Source organism: Aythya ferina (genome assembly GCF_964211825.1).
Source record: "Aythya ferina genome assembly, chromosome: 20".
NCBI classification, from domain to species: domain Eukaryota; kingdom Metazoa; phylum Chordata; class Aves; order Anseriformes; family Anatidae; genus Aythya; species Aythya ferina.
This window is the reverse complement of record NC_140318.1, coordinates 5,408,571-5,428,256: the sequence shown is the minus strand read 5'-3', so window position 1 is coordinate 5,428,256 and position 19,686 is coordinate 5,408,571. Positions and strand designations below refer to the sequence as shown.

Here is a 19,686-nt window from a genome sequence, read left to right as displayed (position 1 = left end):
GCCCCCGGCACCTGCCCCTGCGCCTGGGCACTGGAGGGCTGCGACCACGAGCAAGGTGCTGCCTGCTGTGCTCTCCTGGGGACCTTCTCCCACCAGCTCTACGCACACCCTGGGCTTCATCTTTCCACCGTCACAACACCTTATGCGTTTCCAGTTTGCCAAAGTCCTGTACTTCTCCCTGGAGGAGCCCTTGTCAGGGATGTGCTCCTGTCCTGTGGCCCAGCAGCAGGTGCTGGGGACCTTGGTGTCCCTCCGTGTGCTCTCAGCCACGTCACCTCCTGTCCCCTGTGCTGGCCTAGGAGGACCCAAGACGTCCCCTAATACAGGTTTGCCCAGCCTGAGCGCACAAGGCTCTGTTTGTAACGCCCGGGGACCAGAGCCTGTATTTTTGTGAGATATTTCCTATTTTATTTATGCACTCTCTCGATGTAAATAATACTTATCAGCAAAGACTCTTTGCATGCGTGCAATACCAGCTTTCCCTAAGTGGTGCAAAAACCTTTCCAGCTTTGCTGCTCCTTGTCCCAGCTGAGGCAAGGGCAGACACCAGCCCCAGAGCACAGCCACCACCTTCCCTGGCCCAGAGGTGGCTGCAGCATCGGTCACTTTGTCCCCGCCAACCTGCTGGGGTGGCGCAGGCAGCAGGTGTGCTCGCAGCGAGCCGCGTTAGTCCGGAAAGCACGTGGAAAACGAGAGGCACAGCAACGAAGCTCCTGGAGCTGGTGGGGGAGGGCTGTAAGCCTCTAACATCTCCTATAACAGACTATTTACTATAGCAGAAGTGTATGATTTATTTAGACTGTCTGGGAAAAACGCCAGGACTATATGTCATGGACAATTAGAGCGGTATTGATATACAGTGATGTCCACAGAAAGCCCACATTAAGCCTGGGCTCCTCTGGAAGAGAAATCCACCCCAGTCATTCATCAGAGCCACTTCCTGCGACGGGGCAACAACCAAAGCCGAAGGGGTTTCCAACAAAAATACAAATGAATCATGAAGCCCCGAGCATCCAGGAGTCACTGGCAAGCTGGCACTGTGGTGGCACGGCCAGCACGGCTGCGCACGGGGGCAGCGCTAGCGAGGGGGTTCCAGGGGGCTCACCAGGCACCAAAACCAACCCAGCCCCGGTGTGTGTGAGCAGCCAGCCCCTAGGAAAATTTGCAAGGTGCTGTGAGGGAATGAAGGGAACGCTTTCCGCATTGCTTGCTGAGCAAGTCTCTGCGTCCCTGAGCACACCAGGCTGGGGTGCGCTACCCCACGTTCAAATCCTCACCCGGCTGCCTGTGCATGCCCTTTACCACTTGCTGCAGCCACAGACCAGAGGCACCCGGCCTCCCCGACTCATTTTGTGAGTTTGGTCCCTCCAGGGTGGTGGTGATATGAGTATTCCCTATGGCAAGCCCGGCTGTGCCAGCTTTCATGGGCATGGGAGAGGCTCACGCCTGCCCAGCGTAAATGCAACGCGTTACGGGGCCTGAACGTGAGCTGAAACAAGGCTGGCAAACCCACGCAAACCAGGAGGGCACGTTGCTGAGGTCCAGCTGAGTAAATGAAAGCTCCTGCTCCCACCTGCCGCATATTCAGGTGTTACTCCAAAATAAAATAAAATAAAATAAAATAAAATAAAATAAAATAAAATAAAATAAAATAATACCCCAAAACGGTATTGGGGTATTGCACGCAAAAAAAAAAAAAAAGAACAGCATTTCTTTTCCCCCCTTTCCCTGGTGCTGCCCCCAGGCTCTGCTCCCACTCTGCAAAGCACCCATCCCTCCACACCCGGGACAGGACCAGCACCCATCCTAGGAGCAGAATCGCAGCCGGCCCTGCCGTGGGATCAGCCCCAGGGCAGCACCCATGGGTGCAGCCAGGTGGGAGCGGGCACCCTGCACCCGGGAGGTGGCTGCAGGGGCTGAGCTCGCTATCTCCTGGGCAGGATATCCCATGCAGTACAAATGCAGGGAAATATTATAAACATTTACAGCAACGTAGACAAAACAGTCTCTTGTAACCTTTTAGCGCTGCCGAGAGCTTTGCCTGTAAGAGCTCTTGAGCCCCTGCCAAAAATTCTTGCTGTTTTCATAAGAGTAGGTGTTTTCGTCTAAGGTGCAGTCTGAGTGCTGTGACCTTTGTCATGTCTGCTACTGAAATTTCCTGCTTCTCTGTTATTCTCTTCTTTGGTAAGACGATATGAAACCCAAAACTTTTATTGCCCCTTTTAAAGCGTCTTTATAGCTCCCCGTCTACTTCATATACTGTCTTATTCTCGAACACTGGGATATTACTTATGGGATCCGAGCTTGATGCTGCAAAAGGCATTTGGGTTTCACGGAGCCGAAACCGCCCGGGCTTTTTTAGCATCGGCATGAAGGGGGGGGAGGAGGAAAGAAAGGAAAAAAGGAAAAAAAAAAAGGAATGAGAAGGGAGGGACTGGGCTTTCCACTCCGGAGCAGCAGCATCTGCTACCAGCGCCGAGGCAGAGCGCCTTCCCGCAAGGGAGAGGTGGGCACCAACCTGCAGGAGGGTTTGGGGATGGCCCCTTGAAGCCCCTTTCAGCACCTATGGTTGAAGTGTCCCTGTCCCCTCCAGGTGATACCCGCTGTCCTGAGCTCGCCTGCCACGGGGCTGGGGCGAGAGGGGAGTTAGGACCCGCTGCTGCTCGAGGGGAGGCTTCCAGAGATGTCTAGTGGGGCTCAGTGCCAGCTAATCTTCCAGGCAAACCTTATCCAGATCCCTTTGGCTGCATAAAGTGAAAAACTGGCCAGACCGAAACATAAAAGCTTGGGTTCTGCTGCCAGCTGCATGGGGCACTCCAGAAAACGCCTTATCACCATGTGATTTTGCAGGGCGGCTTTCGGCTTTTTCCACGCGCCGCTCACCCTCTCCCTGCCGCTTCTCCGTGCACGTTCCCGTTTTGAGCCACCCCACCCAGACCTGCTGGGTTAATGGGGTCCTGGCTCCATCTTCTAGCCATGCTAACAGCCATCTAGCTTCATAGCCATCACTGGGCCATGATGATGATGCTCCTCTCCAGAAGCAGCGCGGCTCCAGCCTGAGCGCACGCAGCTCCTGGGTGGCGGTGATGGAAAGCCCCAGGAGAGGCATCCACCAGGACCTCCAGAGAAGTCCTGCCCCGTCCAGGGGAGAAACAGAGGAATCTGATTTCCCTGGGAGGTTGAGAGCGATGATTTTTTGTGCAGGTAGAGCCAGGAGCACTGCAGGGAGCCCAGGAGAGTTCTTACCCCGGGCTCCCCCCACAGTTCTGACATCCAGGAGATGTTTGCGCCCTGTAACAGGGCACAGCTCGGGGGTAAACCAGGTCTGCAGGGGCAAAGGGGAGCCACCACCAATGTCCTACACAGCACCAGGGCTCCGTGGCCCTGGGACACGGTGCAGATGAACTATATGAGACCAGGCCCATCCATCAGCCTGGAAAAAAGGGAGATGGAGCAACCGCAGCCCCCACCCAGACCCACTCGGTATCTCCCAGCCATCCCAGCCCCAATGAACATTTCCTTGTGGAGCACAAAGCAGGTCTGCTGTGCTGCAGGAGCCTCAGGGTGCACCCAGGAGGAGCAGGGTGGGATTCGCTATGGCTCTGCAGGAATAAACCCTCTCTGCAGCAGCATATGACGGAGTTAGAGCAGATGTAACACGCGGCTTAGCAAGGGGGTGCCAGTCCCAGGACACCCCACCTCGAAATTTGACATCCTGGAAGGAAAGACCCTGGCCACGAGCCCCTCGCACAGCCACAGGTGTCCGGCCCACCGAGCAGAGCTGGGGATGGACGTGGGCTGTGGGCACAGCCCCAAATCCCAAATCCGAGCCCCTCGGCCCTTGGAGGGGCAGGCGGTGAGCAGCAGGGCTCGCCTGGCTCCTGCCACGACGCTCTCGCAGCTGCAAGAAGCTCGCTCCAAACCCAGGTCCGGTGCCTCGAGCCTCCCTGCTCCTGCGGCAGAGCGGTCCCAGGGAGCGGCGGTCCAAGGTTTTGGTTTAGGCCAATCTCCCAGAAATTCTGTCATCATGCAGAGCATCACGCACACTCCCGGATCCGCATTACAGAGAGGATGGCCCCGGTCCAGCGCCTCTTAAAGTCAGTGGAAAAACCCTCCCTCGCTACAATGGGAGCTGGCTCGGGCCTTACACGATCTGACAGATACCAAGGAGCGAGAGGAGCTGTTTTAATCTGGGAATATCTCGTGGCCCCAGAGCTTCTCCTGCAGACTGACAGGGCAGCATGTCTGCGGAGCATGTGCTGCTAAAAAAAGGGCCCGGGCTCGCAACAGCCTTTCAATAAGCGCTTAACTGATCGTCTTTATCTGATCCATGTGCTCCAAACGCGAGGGAACCGGCCGGGTTTCCAACTGTACACATCATCTGATGCTCATAAAAAGAGCTGATGTGTCTGGAAGCCCCAGACCCGGAGAAGCATTATTTAAACGGGGGAAAAAAAAAAAAAAAGAAAAAAAAAAAAAGTCAATGCTGCCTTAAAAACAGCCTCGTGCACAGGCAGGGCGGGTGGCTGCTTTCTCCCGGTTACCTGCGTTTTTCCAGCAAAGCAAATGTTTAGTGATAAAACTCATGATCTCATTATGAAGGAAGGGTCTGTTCTGCCCACAAAAGGGAAGGTCTGGGGGAAGCTTTACACGCGCCTCTTCTCCCTCTCGGTCCGTGCCTTTATTTGCATTTTCATTTTCACAGTAGTGGAGCTAATCGGAACTGAGCGGGAGCGAGGGCCCAGGTTATAACCACAGTATCGGGTAGCACCTCCACATCTGGAAGGGATTTTGACACAAGTTCTCCCAGACTGTTACAGACAGTTTAAAAGCAAAATCTGATAAATAGCAAATGTTTAACAAGTCAATAGGAAGCTGCGCTTGCTAGAACATGTGGCTCTAACCGTTCTAGCACCGTCGCACTGCCAAGGCCCTTCCCGAGCGCGTGCACACGCACGGAGCGCGGGCTTGTCGTGGCTCTGGCCGGACCTGGCCTTCAGAGGGAAGTATTAAAGACAGATGTGTCTTTATACGTCCAGACGTGTCCAACAGCTTGGCTGCTGCCTCCCTGCTTTGGTGGTAAGGGGGGGGTTTCTTCTTCCCGCAGAAAAAAGCCGCTGCAAGCAAACCCACCCCAAGGCAACAGCGCCCGCGGTGTCGCAACCCTGCCCGGTTTGGGGAGGCTTCGCAGCCATAAACAGATGACTGCCCGAAATGTGGAACCAAGCATTAAAATAGACAGAATTATGCAAGGAGGGGGGAGCGGAGGGGGAGACGGAAGAATAAGAAGTGACCAGAAAAACCACCAGAAACCCTCCGGGATGCCTGCCTATATTTAAAGATAATGTGTCCAGCCGTCTTGCCAAGTCCCACTCATTTGGAGCCGGGCTCATGTTTTGGATTAATTTTAAGGCAGTTCCTAAAGCATCTCACTCACACGAGGAAGAATTTTTGCCTCCTTGGCCAAGGTGACCTTCTAAAAAATCTCACTCACTATTTTTCAGCCTCTCACTCATTTAAAATTGTCATCACTCGGGAGCCCCGGGGCAGCCTGTGGAGGGAATTGTTTCACTGGGGCTCCCCAGGCGCACGGCCCCAAGCCTGCTTGTGCAGAGACGGGGCTGGGTGCTGAGGGCTGGGGGGACATTTCTCTGCATATTTGGGGTCTTCCTCTCTCCTGTGAGCATCACCCCATCACACACGGAGAGCAGAAATCACCCCTCCTGGATACCTGAGCCCCTGCAGGCACCCACCATGGGCTGGTTGAAAGTTTTCCACGGAAACTGTTCCTCCACAGAAAGCTTTTTTTTAACCAAGCTATTGTGTGGACACATGCATGTGCTCTCCAAGCTTGCTTTGTGTTTGTTTGTTGTTTTTTTTTTTTTTTTGGTCAAAATGCCCAACACCTCAATGCAAACCCTTCTGCTTTGTCCTGACTGGTGTCCTTGTTTGAAGAAAGGAACTGGAAATCACAAACATTGCCCCCAAACGTGAGTGCCCCGCTGCACATGGGCTCACTGCTCAGCCCTGGGCTCAGCGCTGTCCCAGGAGGAGCCACCTCAAGGTGTGCCCCAGCCTCTGCACAGAGATATTCAAGAGCTGTCACCCCTCATGTCCCAGCCCCAGCACCGGGAGCATTTGGGAGCAGAAATGCGGGAGGGATCGCTGGTGACCTATTCCCTGCCTCCAGCACCCAAGCAGCTTGCACGCAGCAGCTCATGTTCCTCTAAGCACCACCCAGCCCACCTTCTTGAGAGGCATCTGCAGCATCCCAATCACCCTGGAATCCAAAGCACGTCCACGGCACAGCCCTCAGATGCTTCCCATTTAGCTCACACGTTTTCAAGATGCTCAGCCACTGACTCAGAGCAGGGCCCTGGGCGAGGCGGCACTGGCGGTGGGGGGATCGCCTCAGCAAGGCATCTGGCACCAAAAGGGGATTTCTGCCAAAGCACAGCATCCCTCCTTTGTGGTACTTTGCACCTCTCAGCACACCCAAAGTGCTACCAGTGAGTGAACAGGATGGGACCTCAAAGATGATTTCTTGTGCCGAACGGCCCCGATGCCACGCTTCAGTTCATGCAATTGGAAAAACGGAGGGGAAAAGCAGCACCTGAGGGGGGCTGGATGGGGCTGGAGGCATCAGGCAGAGCTGGCAGCAAGGCACAAGGCTGGGGAGCCTCAGCTCTGGAGGCACAGCAGAGAGAAGCCCGGGGGTGCAGCCACAGCACAGCCAGCCAGAGCCTTTGGGACCATACCAGGTAGGGCCAAAGTCTGCTTCTTTCCCTCACACCTCAAGCCTTAAAGATCCAGTGGAAACACCAAGTGAGAGCAGTGATCAGAAATTGGCCCTTTGGCTGGAAAAAAAATAAAAATAAAATACATCACAAGGTCTCCCTGCTGCAGGGGTGCAGGGGTGCCAGAGGCAGCACGAGGAAATCCGCCCTGCAGCAGCGCTGGCACGTTCGCATCCCGCCCCAGTGGAACCGAGGCACGCAGAGGCTGCCACGAAAATAAGACAGACATTTGGGGTTTCAGTTAAGCAAATTTCCTCCAACCAGCGAGAAAAGTTCAGCTTAGGTTTGGCTGGATCTGGGAGATGAAGTTTCTGGGCAGCTCCATGGTTTTATTTGAGCCAGCCCAACCAGCCATCGCACAACCTAAACCCACCGGGGAAACGCAGGAACTGAAGGTGCCTCCTGTGCAAGAGACGAAGCTCTCTACCTAGGCAGGTCTGGGATAGTGCTCAGAGTTTTGCTCCATCTCTGTCCAGGCTAAAGGAAAGACCACACACAAAATGGTTTCAGGATGCCAGCAGCTGTGCACAAAGCATTTGGTTTACATTAATTATGTCTGGACCAAAAGAAAAAAAAAAAAAAAAAAAAGAAAAAAGGAGAGAGAAGGAGAGGAAGGCGAGAAGGCAGGAGGGATGGAGGGAGGCTTTTGCATCATCCTGATAAGATCTGCTCAGATCCCAAACACAGATTACGGCGCATGGCTTGTGTCTTAACACCTCCTGCCCCGAGCAGCTCCTGGTGTCCCGAGCGACGCGCCCCAGCCCCGCGCAGCTCCTGTAAACGCCTTCACGAGACACAGGCAGAGCCCGAACTGTGTTGAAGGCTCCAGTGGGATCTTTCCTCCAAGCTTTACTCCCCGCTTCATCACAAGAAAGGCTGGGAAAGGTAACGCAAGTGCTGCTGCTGGCAGGGGACAAATACTGGTGCTTTATGGCAACGGAAGCAGCAAACAAGAAGGGAGAGTAAACAAACCACGGAGGAGGTAAATTCATCAAAATATTTTAATGAATCCATGGCAGTGGATTCATTAAAAACAGAAAAATCCCCTTTGTTCCCCGATGGTGCAGAAACCCCAGCAGTGGGCGAGTGATGCTCTGCTCCCCTCTGGGTAGCACCAGGAGCAGCAGGGACTCTTCTGAGCCCCAGAGGGGTCGAGGATGCCACCCCGCAGGGATGTGATACGCAACACAGGCACCAACCTGCAGCCCCCAGCCTCTCCCCAAGGGAAATAGGAGTCTGGAGAGGTGCAGACCTTGAGCAAGGAGAGCCTTGAGCAAGGATAGTGGCCAGAACAGATCCCTGCAAACCAACAGCACCGTGGTGGGTCCGTGATGCCGCCCGTTGTGGTGGGGGGAAGCACAGCTCCCACCTTGGGCTGCACCAGCATCACCCCCACCAGCCCAGCTCTGCACTCTCCGACACACAGAGAGCTGGGACACCCAGCCCCAAGCCCCTGATCACAGGGATAGGGCTGAACGACCACAAGGAGCTCCCCACGGCCCCCAGCAGCTGCACCCTGCACATCTCCATCCCACATCTCCATCCTCCAGGCGCTGCACAGATCCCAAACACATCCCCATCTCCCATGGGCCAAAGGCACACAGCAGCCTGGGCAGGGAATGACGGAGCCCAGCCGCAGGGAGCTGCCCCGGGATGGTGTCCGAAAGACCCTGCTCTGCAAACAGCCACAGCAGGGGCAGGTGGGGGCACAGCCAAAGCCCCCTCCCAGTGCCTCGCCGCCCCCAGCGCCTCGCGATGAGCTCCCGCAGCGCAGCAGCCCCGGCTCCACTCAGTGGCTCGGGGGGCCCAGCCTGCGCACGCCAGAAGCTGGACTGACCCATGTCCGAGGTGATTAATTTATCAGGCTTTTGGCACCCACCGCTCCCCGCCAGAAAAACAATATCCCAAATTCCAGGCCCTCCCGCCCAGCAGATGTGTCTGCGGCGAGGGCGACCGTTCCAGCCCGTCTCGCAGAAGCTGCTGCCTGTCACTGCAGGTCCGGCCTCGTGTCCCTCGGAGCCACCAGGCCACCACCAAGGTCCAGGCTGGACGGGGAGCCACCGGGTCCCCTGGTGTCACCGTGCCCCCGGGGAGGAGCGGCACCGTCCTGTCCTGGCACCCACCGCCCCACCGAGCTCCCGGCCCCAGCAGCCTGTCTGTGTCTGAACCCAGCAGGCAGTGATTAAGGCCTCATTAAATTTGCATTAATCTGGATAATCGGGGAAATGTGCCAGGCCTCGAAGAGGCACGTTACCCAAGTCCTTCTGGTTGGCAGCGGGGGGGCAGCGGCAGGGCTCACGCACGGCAGCGCTGCAAATTTGGGCTCAGCTCAGAGGCAGCCCCGAGCCCAGCAGCTCGCTCTCCCTTCCTCTCGAGGAGGTTTAAGGCCAGACACAAAGAGCCCGGTGATATCATTCAGAGGCTGCAGGGTGCTCGGACATAGGACAGCCAAGAAATGGGGGAGCTTTTTCTGCCTCCCCCCAGGTTGGGAAAAGGAGGGATGAGCGCCCCCAGGAGATGCACCAGCAGCCCCCCAAGACCCAAGTCTAGCACAGGGACACCTCCTGCTCAGCCACGGCCTGAGCCTGCCCTGACATCAGGGGCAAGGGGGGAGGACAGGCAAACAGCCTCCTCTTTATCCCAAAAGGTCACCCGCGCCTTGGAAGAGACTGGAGCTGGATCCCCGCGGTCCGGCGGAGGCCAGCGTCTCCTCGAAGGAGAGGTTTCACAATTCATCTCATTTGTTCGCTGTGGCATTTTCATCACAGTAGTTCGACTTATGCAATTACATAAAAAACATCTAATGAAATCTCGGTGACACAAAACATGAACGTTTATATTGGCCTCCCCGTGCCGCGGAGTTGATCTTGGCCGGGGCATCCAGACAGACATTCTGCATTCTTCAGAGATTAAGCACTGAAATGCTCCGGAGAAACCCAGCTGCCTTCTCCCCCTGCAACCGCGGCGCTAATTCCAAACACATGGTAGCTGTCCGGGGAAAGGGGAACACATACATTACACACACAGAAATATCGCTGTGTCTGCGCCGGGCGCACGCGGTCACGCACACCCGCGCCGCGTCCCCGTCGCCTGCACACGGGAGATGCTCGGGGGGTCCGTCCCCGGCAGCTCAGCAGGTAAAATAGGTGTAAAGAGGTGTTGCAGTGAAAATGAGGGACTGGGAGTGGTGGGTAAGGGTGGCACGGTGCTGGGGATCCAGACCTGGAGTGCTGGAGCCCCCCAGCTGCGATGCTATCGCTGCCCGCAGCCGTGCGGCACCTCTCCGTCACTCCTGGTTTTTCGGCCCACGAAATGTCAGGCCCCAGTCAAAATAAACACGCCCGGGAGGCTCTGGGCAATGAAAACCCAGTCCTGGTTTGGTTCCCATCTCCCCCCTTTTAAAAATTCTTCTGTCTCCCATTAAAAATCAAGCTGATCTCTAACAAAAAGGGGAAAAAAAAAGCAGGGGGGAGAAAGAGGGGTGGAGGGAAGGGACTTTGGTTTTCCAAATGGCAAAGCCCACAGCACGCATGAGGAGTGTTGCAGACAGGGAGAGGCTGGACAAAGGAACTGATATTTCCCCCTCCCTGACTGCCCCCACACCCGGGTGCCATGGACCAACGCTGCTCAGCCACTGCAGCATCGCCCCTGCTCCTGCTGCAGCTGTTCTCCTGTTTCCAGACCCACAGCAGTGGCTCCTTCACCCTAGCACCAAGCAGCACCCTCTGTCCGCCACGTTTTATCCAAGAAAAGCCCTTGTGGAGAAGCACGCTGCCCAGAAAGGTGCCTGTCCTGCCCCCAAAACACCGCATCCACCCCCAGCAGCTGCCATCCCGCTGGGTGCCACCGAGGTGGTGCCACCGCCGGGAAACCCAGCCCGAGGCTGAGCTCCTTGTGGGCAGCGCAGGGCAAAGAGGGGCCAAATCCTGCCCAAAGCTGGCTGAGATTTCTCCAGACTGGGGTTGGGCTGGGGAGAGGGACCTCCGCCGGTTCACAGGGCTGGATGCAGCCCCAGGGCTCCCACACCACATCCCAGCTCTTGAAAAAACCCCAAAACCTCCTCATTTGCACAGATGGGGTGTCCAAAGCACGAAAGCCACCGGGGGAACCGCTGACACCAGGAACACCGCACGGTCCCCTTGGGCAAGTGCCGGGAGCATCGCCGCAGCCCCGGCCTCCCGCTGGTGCCCCCGTTTTGAGGGCGGAACATTTCCGAAATCCCACGAGCCACCAGCAAAACAAGATGTCAGGGCTGCAGCCGCTGCTGGCCGGGGCCCTGCCGGGCGTTGGGAGGGATCCAAGAGCAAGGGGGGGGGCATTAAAAACCAGCAGCCTCCCACCCTCACCTCGCAGCCAGGGTTGGGGGTTTTGGGGGGCTCCAGCCCCACCAGGGCACGGGAGGAGGAAGAGGAATGATGGGACGGGGGGAGAAAGAGGAGGAGAGGGAGGAAAAATAGCCCCTTATTCCACTTTCATCAAGGAAGCATCCAGCCGTCCAAAAAATTTAATGTCATATTTTAGCAAGAAAAACAGCTGTTGTGGTACTTTAAGGCCCAGCATATTTTGGCCAGGGCTGCATGTTGTGGATATTGGCTGAGTCAAGGTTAGCTGTTAAAAGGCAGAAATTCTAGACCCATACAAAGAAACATAGCGTTCCTTTATATCCAGATAATATTTACTCCCAGGCCGGCTTTGTTTTGTTTTGTCCTCCCGCCCTGGAACGGGGCCAGGCTGCGGGGCAGGGGACGGCACAGGGAGCATGGCAGGGGGACAAAAACACCGGGGAAAAGGGGGGAGCCCCCGCCTGGCACCCAGAGCTCGGGCTTTGCCCCTCGGTTTTAGGGGCTGCCTGGCTTAGAGAGGTTAGAGCTGGGTATGGTGGGTCCATCCTGGACCCTGCTGGGTATATGGGGTCCATCCCAGCACTGGGGGTGCGGTGGCACAGAGGGGGGGACCACCAGATAACCAAGGCTTCATGCAAGCAAAACAGCCCCTGCTTTGAGGAGAGGGCATGGGGAGAAGCCTCCACATCGCATGGAAATGAAGAAATGAAGCCCCCCAAAACGGACATCATGAGATTGAGAAAATCTTACACGTTTTTCGGCTGCTAAAAGCATTTCTAGGAGGAACCCGGCTCCTCAGAGGTGCGGTTGGTCGCCTTTTTGTTTTTAGCCCACTTCCCCTCACCCAAAGAAAAATAATTCAAAGGAAAGCATCAATATAATGCTTTCATCAGCCACCGCAGCGGGGCTTGGCTCATCCTCCAGCAGACAGCCCCTCAGGGCAGGTCCAGCCCTTCCTAAAATCCCCATTTCCCATCGGAGCCAAGCCCTGCGCGATGGCCTCACCATCGGTGCTGGAGACACGGGTGCGTGGGGCACAACCCCCATCCTGGGCACGAGTGACCCCCATCACCACCCAAGCGCGATGCCACACAGGCTGTAAGTGACTCAGCTTCCCCTCGAGCCGGCTTTAAGGAATAAAGCAGAGCCCTCACCCCGAAACAATTCCCCCTCGCCTGCCAAGCTCCGCGGGAGCAGTCGGCGCTGCGCCCCCACTGCCCCGCAGCATGGCCGGGCACCCCGGGGTTTTCCTCCTGCCTCCGCCCCAAAAGGCGAGCCACCAAACCCGATCCCGCATACTTCCCTAACCTCAGACACTTGGATAGCAGAGGCTGCGGGTGAAAAGAAAAAAAAAAAGAAAAAAAAAAGGAAAAAAAAAGTCCAAGGTGGAACCGCAATGTTTATAAAATGGGTCACTGAATTATACATAAAAATATTTTCCTTGTGGATGCAATTACTTCCTGGACTTGTTATTCCACAGATGCTTAAGTTCGCCTCAAGCAACTCCAATAAATGCTTTACAGTCTGCTAGATCAACAGTAGCAATGCTGGAGTGAATTGAATAGCACTGTTTCAAATTTGTCAGAAAACCACACAGTGTTTTCATGCGCATGTTTCAGAAACCCAAACAAAATGATTCCCAACCGTCGTGCTCCCTTTCCTTACACTTTTAATGCGTTTCACATGAGCTCCTGCGGGGCGGGCAGGGCACCGAGGGCTCCCCAAAATGCACAGCCCCAGCGGCAGGGCTGCACCTCCCGGCCCTCTCCTGTACGGACCCTGCTCCCTCTCTTGCCCAAATTTCTCTGTCTCTTGCAAGGCCTGGCTCGCGTGGCACGCATTCAGGGCGTGTAGGTGTCTTAGGAGGCTTTCCCACAGGAAATGAATTTCGGGAGCCCCCGAGCCACCCCTACCCACTGACCTCCCCAAGCCTTGGAGGTGAAGATGTTTCAGTGCACACGGGGCTTGGCCCAAAGGCCCTGAATAAAATCCCGACGCATCTCGGTCATCAAAAACTCAAAGCTACTTTTGTTGAAAGACATTTGTGCCACTTCCAATGACCTTGAATGATAAAGCATCCTCAGGGCACTGGAGGGCACGCCAGGATTACTGGGCAGGGTGCCGTTATGCCAATAAAATGAGTGAATATCTGCCCAGGAATATTCAAGATCCACTCAAGGCCAAGCAGGTGGCCGTAACGAGATTATCCTGGTAACAGACGGCCAGCAGAGCAGAAACGTGTCTTCAGATCTCTGCTTTCACTCCAGATTTCATCAACAAGATTTTCTGACTGAAGGATAAATGGGTTAAAAGGTTCCTGCAAAAACAGGCTTATAAAAATCTCTTTATTCCCCTGCTTCGAGGGCACAGCCATCCCCTGTCCCCTGTACATAGGAATCCCTTCGACTGCCATGGTGCACAGTCCCTGGACCCCCAGGATGGGCTGCTGGCAGCCAAACGAAGGACAGCAATTCCCCGTGCCACATCAGCCCATAGGAAAATCCCCAAAGTCCCAAATCCAGGAGAGTCAAAAAAAAAAAAAAAAAAAGAAAAAAAAAAAAGTAGGAAATAAGGAAACCTCAGGGCCAAGGTGCCCGCCTGGCAAATCGCTTATGTGCAATCCCCACCCTGACACAGGTGGAAAGCGCTCTGGCAGCTCAGGGAGCTGCTTTTCCTCGGCCCCGCCACGGGGATGGCGTCCCGGGGGCCGAGGCGCACGCAGGGCCGCACGCTGCCCGCCTCGGAGGTTAACCCAAGGGCCCCGCAGGGAGCGCGCTGGCGTTTTTATTTGGGATTAGGTCCCAGCACATCTTAATTTTCAATTCAACCGCCGCTGAAAAAGAAACATAAAATAAAAACAAGCGCCAGCCGCCGGGGCCTGCCCACGGCCCCGAATTAGCTGCAGAAAAAAAAAATAAAAATATGTTAACATTCCTGAGCTGGCCCCCGGCCAAGCGACAGAGCACTTCAGGAGACGGCCGCGCAGCCACAGGCTCGGTGCTGCCAGTGCCTGCGAAGCCCCCGAGCAAATGGCAATGGCCTCGGGTGCAAGATGACCCCAGGCACCATGCCCGTGGGCCCAGCCCCCGGCTGCTTTGAGTGCCATCAAGAGATTTTTCATCCTAAGGTGCTTGGGGTGGGAAATGCCACGCCAGAGGTGACGTGTCCCACGTGGGGTTTCTCCCTGGGTGGATGCCATCGGGCTTCAGGTACCCACATTGGTGTTGCCTGGGTCCAAGGGGTCTGATCCTGCCCACAGAGTGATCTGGGTGCGATGGGCAGGACAACAGAGCACTGAGGACCCCATGAGTGGAGCCGAGCATCCAGCACTCCTTGGAGCATCCCCAACACCCTGCACCAGCCCTCAACACATCAACCCAGATGCCCGCATCCCCCAAAACCCCACCACAGACCCCAGCACCCCTTCATCAGCCACCCCTGGATGCTGGCACAGCTCGAGGCCGCTGGCACGCGCCTTGGCACCCACGGTCCCTCGGCCCCAGCCCTCCTGATTTCGCCATTTGCCGTGCCGGAGGCGCAGCGCCACGCTCGCGAGGGCTGCCATCTGCTCCTCGTTAGGAGGGGCAGACAGCCCAGCGCAGGAGTCTGAGCGCTAATCTCCTTTCCAGTTGGTATCCGTCAGCAGATGTACAACAAGTGGTCGGATATTTCAGAGGGCATGTGCGCGGCGGAGGAGGCTTTAGCTTTTTTCCACCCGCGGGGCCGAGGCTTCGCCGGGCGCACGCGGAGCCCGGCGGCAGGTCCCAGCTGCCAGCTCCACTCCACCGCCGCGCTGGTTTATTTTACCAAGGTCTTTCTTGGAAGAAGCAGTGATGAAGTTAACAGCCTGGGAGCCGTAATTGGCTCGCATTAAATCAAGGAAACGCTATGTTTTGTTTTGCCCCCCCCCCCTTTTTTTTTTTTTTTTTTAAACAAAAAGAAGAAAAAAATGGTCATATTAAACGGGAAAAAAATGCGCGTGGCCAAGGAAGGAGCAGGCGGCAGCTCTCAGGAATTTAGGGGGAGATTTGTGTCCCAAGGAATAAAGAAATCCAGCCCTTGCCATCAAGGAAAAAAAAAAAAAAGCAACCTTGTTTCAAAATACTCTGCACAGATGCCCATGGGCAAGGGAAGGGGTCTCCAAAAACCCCAGACAGTGGCCCCACAACAGAGGCCAACAACTTCAAAGCCCAACAGCGTGGCTCAGAAAGTTAAGCTATATTAAGTTAAATATATTTATGTTTAAACAAAATTCTTCTTAAATATTTCTTTATTTTTATATTTATCTTATTTATTAGCTCTTTACCAACACGAGGAATCAAAAACTTTAACCTACATATCCAGAGCCATGTTAAGGCTCTTGGATTCAGAAAGAAACTTCCCTGTTCTTGTTCTTTTTTACCCGTATTTCAGCCCACCATGAACGTGAGCCGAGCTGAACGAAGGCAGAGCATCCTGCCAAGGCTGCAGATAACCTAAACCACCAGGTCTGGGGAGGGGAAAGGCCCAGCCCCTACAACCTGCCCCAGGACACACCTGCAGCCCAGCGAGGCTCTGCTTTGTCCCCAGGCACACTGCTGTAGGGCACAGCCCTGTGCTCATCGAGGTTCCCACAACACCGAGTGGGAGTCATGGCCATCCAAAAGCACAGGACCTGCCTGAAGAGACGCATCCAGGACATTGTGTGTGTGCTCAGCACCACTGCAAGCCATGGGGCCCGCTAGGTTTAGGGCACCAGGACCGCATGCCCTGCCCGCGCTACGCACCAGGACCACCACCACGCACACGTCTCCTTCTGCCAGCACTGCCGAGGGCAGAGGCACAGGGGAAGGTGACATTTTGTAGCCACACCGCAGCATCCTCGGGGATGCTCAGCCCCTGCTTTTGTGCTGTTGCCACACAGTTGTACCTGCATGAAGCTCAACCATGAGCTTTGCCCAAGAAGGGCCAGACACAGATCTGTGTGGTGCAGGGACTGTGGGGACACGGTGGGAGCACTGCTGGGTGCACCCTCCCTCTGGTCCCTGCTGTCCCAGAGCCACCACGGCCCTAGGGAAGCTCAGTCTGGGATGTGTGGCACCTCAGCACTGCTCACACCCCATCCCAGGCCAACAGCCAGCCAAAAAGCTACAGCAGGAGATGTAAAGAATGACCATGGCACAGGACAGACTATAAACTGCCATCCTCCCGCGTCCCCTTTTGCTCCACAATTCTCCAGGCTCACCTCCACCCATCCGGGGGCACTGGAAGTTGTGCTGGGACTTGAGGCTTCCTGCACCCTGAAAAAAGCCTGTTAAGCAGGAAAAAACATCCTGCTTTTGGTAAGAATTTGGACAAAAGGTAGATCCCACGGGCAGCTGAAGATCACCCACATCTTCCAGCACAGCCCTGCTTTAACCAGGATGAAAATGGGACACCAAAAAAAAACCTTGTTAAAAAAAAAAAAAAGGGGGGGGGGTGGAAATGGAGGTGCTAGCAAGCTTTTCCTTTGTATATCAACCAGGGAACCCCCCAAACTCCACACTTTTGGGACTTCACACGCAAACAAACAAGAACATTCAATAGGAAACTCTAATTTTGTTTGGAAATGTCATTTCCAAATCGCACATGAGAAATCATGCTTCGGCCCGGCCCTGCTGACAGGCAAATATTTATCCCCACAAAATTTCCACATAAACCCGTCCCTGTTGTCAGTAGGTCTGGACGCCGGCAGCAGAACGGCCACGGGACGGGAGGAGGCGGCGCAGGGACACGCAGCCCTGCCCGGCGGGGTCACGGCACAGCCCTGCGAACACCACCCACCTCCTCGAGCCCCACTTTGAGGCAAGACTCAGGCTTTTCTGACACATTCATAGCGAGTATCTGATGTTTTTTCAGAACTCCTGGTACCGTTTTTTCCAAGGCATTAAATGCAGGGCCCTGCTCCTGAGCCCCGCAGCACTCCATCATCCAGCCCCGCAGCTCTCTCTCTGCCGACAAACATTTCTCAGTCTATTCGGAGGAGTTGTTCCTTTGCTCTGTGTTTGGATACTTACAAAGCCATTACCATCTCTCGCACGCAAATCCATCATCAAGGCTTCGAACTCCAGAGAAGTCCCCCCAAAAAAACGATTTTCCACTCACCATGCAGCCTGCCAGGCTCTGTTCTTCCACTCTGCCTCCCTCCATCCATCGAAATACATTTCAGCAAGTTCCGAGGCCAACAGAAGAAACAGATGGCAGCCTGAAGAGGTGGTGATTTTTTTTCTGGAGGGGTGGGGAACGTGGTGAGGGATGCAGCAAAGAGCTGACCTCCTCCTGGCTGTTTGGAAAAGCCAAGCTGGGGCTGCAGGAACCAGTGCCCCTTTGGAGCAAGGCACCCAGACCCCATTCTGCAAAGCCCTCGAGCCTCGGAGGGCTGGGGGGGAGCAGAGAGACGGAGCTCTGCGTTGACCCCCACCTCTGCAAGCCTCTCTCCATGCCCTCAGCACTGCCCTGAGCCCACACTCACCATTAGCCCCCATTTTCCAAGGGCCCTGCTCACCAGCAGAGCCCCACATCGCACCGATGGCTCCTGGCAGGGACCACGAGCTCCCCAAAATCACCCACAGAGCAGCTGCAGGTGTGAAATACCAAATTTGCTGTGGCCACGCGGGGTGAGGGGGATGCAGACCATCAACCATGCCCCAGCCCAGGGCACAGCACCCCTGGGGCAGGCACCAAGCGTCCGTGCATCTCGCCGCAGCCGTCAGTGGGTCAGACACACGGAGAGGATTGATGAAGGGATGCGGCCAGATGGAGACAAATGGCCTTGAGGAGTGAACGATCTCTCCCTTTCAAGGGGGACAGCAATTAATTTATGAATTGGGTGAGTCAGGTTGCCAAGCGGCTTCGATGCTCTTTGGGTTTTGTTTGGTTTTTTTGTTTGTTTTTTTTTTTTTGTGTGTGTGCTGGTGAGTGATTGCACAGCTGTTGGAGGGGGAGAAAGAGCCCGGAGCGATGCTCCACACCGGCCTTGGCAGCCAGCGGCTCGCAGCAGGACCAGGCTGCCCATCCTCCAGGCTGCTGCCTGCACGACACAGGGGCCTCGTCCCCCCTATGTCACCCACGGGGGCCTGGAGCCCTGTCCCATACCACAGGAGCAGGCAGAAGCCCCATCCCATGCCCATGGCCCAGCGCAGATACAAAGCATCTTCTTTCACCCCTTGTATATTTTGGTAGGACCTACAGAAAGTCACGGAGAGCTGCAGGGAGGCAGGGTGGTGGCTCTGGGGACGTGGGATGGGACCTGCCTGGTGGTTCAGCCCTGGCTCGCCAAGCTCAGACCCGCAGACACGGCTCCCCCGCGCTCCCAGCGTTACAGGTGCTTGGAGGGTTTTCAAGACACGCAGCAATTTCCTGCCCGAAGCAGTTGACAAATCTGCGCAGAAACTGGAGAAGGCCTCGTGTTTCAGAGAGCCGACTGCTCAGGGCTCCTCTCCAACACGCCGCTTTGCCCCAAACAGAAGGGGAAGAGGTTGGGTTAAGCACTCCTCTCTTTCCTCTAGCCATGTGGCTTTACCTTTAGGACAGATGCTGCATCCACCCACAAGGTCTGCAGCAAGCTCGTGCAGCAGCCACATGCCCAGGAGGCACCCCCAGCCCAGTGGGGGTCCCATCCCCACCCCACCAGTGTTTCCAGCCCCTACTGCCCTGCACCGCCCCAGGGGTCCCAAAGCAAGAGGTGATGTTGCATGCAGACGGCCGTTTTGTGGTGGCTTGCCCAAAGCCATCCTCTCCCCATCCAAATGCCACAACTGCGGCCAGCAGTGGCCACAGTCCACAGTGGCCAGCACCGCCAGCAGCACCCCGCACGCCATCAGGACCCATCATCTGCTCCTGGTTCAGCTCCTGCCTGTGCAAGGGAAAGCTCCCAGCCCCCGGGAGACACCCAAGGGCAACCAATGCACAGACAACAGAGCGACAAACCCATGAACACAGCACAAAAGCCTTTCTTCCAACCATCCCCAAGCACACCACGGACAAGTAATGCATGATTTGCACCCTTGGTGTAAGCAGCACTGGTCCCAGTAGGGTCCACAGCCAGGCGCAGAAACCCCCTGGGAGCACAGAGCTGGGGTGACCCTGCACAGGGCCACATGCTCAGCCCCAAAGATTTGCCACCGAGCAGCTCCTCCAGCAACGAGACAACCATGGAAAAAGTCAAAAATAGTTAATTCAGCCCACAGCTGGGATCTTCATAGCAAACACAAGGATCAGGAGGAAAATAGAAAGAGAAAAGCCTTACCTTGTATCAGCCTCAGCCTACAGAGGCCTTGCAGCGACCACCCCTGGGCTCAGCACCTGCAGGCAATCTTCATCCAGAAAGGCTCGTGGAGGGGATTTTACCCCTCACAGGGCTGACAGACAGCTGCTTTGGGGCGGAACTTGGTAAATATTGCATTGCAGAGACCCGGTATTACTGATTTGGGGAAAAGGCTGGAGGGGCAGAGGGGACAAAGAGTAGTTGTCTCCAAGAGCGGCCTCAGGGGATTTGAAGAGGAAGGATGCTACAAATTCACACAGCA

General features: G+C 55.7%; 1 long non-coding RNA gene across 1 annotated transcript; it reads right to left on the bottom strand.

Annotated features, from left to right (window-relative positions):
* Positions 1–9,286: 9,286 nt before the first annotated feature.
* Positions 9,287–19,508, bottom strand: LOC311421900. Its single transcript, XR_014685104.1, has 2 exons — positions 19,407–19,508; positions 9,287–9,785 (listed from the first exon to the last, which is right to left on the bottom strand). It is a non-coding gene; the product is annotated as an uncharacterized lncRNA (long non-coding RNA).
* Positions 19,509–19,686: the final 178 nt, after the last annotated feature.